The sequence below is a fragment of the Ursus maritimus genome, unplaced genomic scaffold (genome assembly GCF_017311325.1).
Source record: "Ursus maritimus isolate PB19 unplaced genomic scaffold, ASM1731132v1 scaffold_11, whole genome shotgun sequence".
Taxonomy (NCBI): Eukaryota; Metazoa; Chordata; class Mammalia; order Carnivora; family Ursidae; genus Ursus; species Ursus maritimus.
In genome coordinates this window covers 61,920,011-61,921,440 of record NW_024423453.1, presented here as the reverse complement: position 1 = coordinate 61,921,440, position 1,430 = coordinate 61,920,011, and positions in this window count along the sequence as shown.

Here is a 1,430-nt window from a genome sequence, read left to right as displayed (position 1 = left end):
ACCAGTAATTTCTTGTATAGTTTCGAAAGCAAATAATAAACCATCTAGGAATTAACATGTGACTATAGAACACAGTGCTATTAACTCCATTATCATTAGTGATGTTGCAGAAATGGTTAAAAGCATTATATACTGTGTTCCATTTTCAGAATTTGTTACAATAATTAAGATGCCCATTTGTTATAGTATGATTATATCTGAGGCACTGTCTTATGGCACACTAGAAATCTGTAATAATAATGACCAACAATTATATAGAACTTTGTGCCTGTTACAAGTTTTATAAAACCCTGTTATAAGTGCTTTGTATATATTAATTTATAATCCTCACAGTCCTCACAGGGACTCCACAAGACAGATACCTTTAACATTTGCATTTTTGCAAATGAGGAAAATGAGGCACAGAGGTTAAGTAATGTGTCTAAAGTCATTCATTAAGTGACAGAGCCTGGATTTAGTATAATAAATGTCAGTTAATATCTTTGTAATTCTACTATTGCAATGAAAAAGAAACCACTGTTAATAGTGGCTGCCTCATCTTAAAGGAGAAAAGTGGGAGTGTAGTGGTCAGCCTCAAACCCTGGAGGCCCACAGATTCTGTCTTCCTACCCCCCTATAATTGTATTTTGATCTTTGACGAGTTTAAAAACTTTCAGATGCTTCAGTTCCGTCTTTTGTAAATTGAGGAGACACACATCCTTAGTGGGCCTGTGACAAAAAGGACCTGGAACGGGGCAGGTGCTTCAGAAGGTAGAGCTCTTGTTTTACCAGAAAAATTGCCTGAGAAAATACAAACACAGGATACAAGGATACAGCCAAGTCCTATGAGCTGTTCTTCCCCTTTAAGCAAGGTCATTGGTGTTCTGATTCCCTACATGGGTGGACCAGGGATTCTTCATGGAAAAACCCATTCAGTGAATCTGAATGGCCCAGTGAGTAGTCCTGTAAAGTGAACTTGGACATCCCTTTCACTTTTCTGGTTTTGATACCTAGTCTGCAAAATGGCTAAAATATAATTATTTGCAGGAAACAAATACCTCATCTGATTTGACTTCCACATGGTCAAGTGTGTGGATGGATAAGAGATTTCACAATCCTTTTCACAGAGATTTAGCAGACACTGTGCTCATGTGTAAACATTTAGACTCTACCTCTAGTTAAAAAAAAAAATTACAAACAAAAATTTCTTAGGTTGCTGGTTTTTATAAAGTTTGCCTCTGTCTTTCACGGGCAATCTAAAGTTTTTCACGACGAGGGACACTTGGGGTTAGGCAGGACAGAGATGAACGATATTTCTTGGGTCCCAGGCACTGCGCCGGAGACGCGAAACCCTTGAACTTAGAAAATACCGTGACAGGAATATGCTTGAAAAATAAGGTAAAATTAAAGTCCTTCCTGACAAGCAATACAAAAAAAAAAAAAAAAAAAAA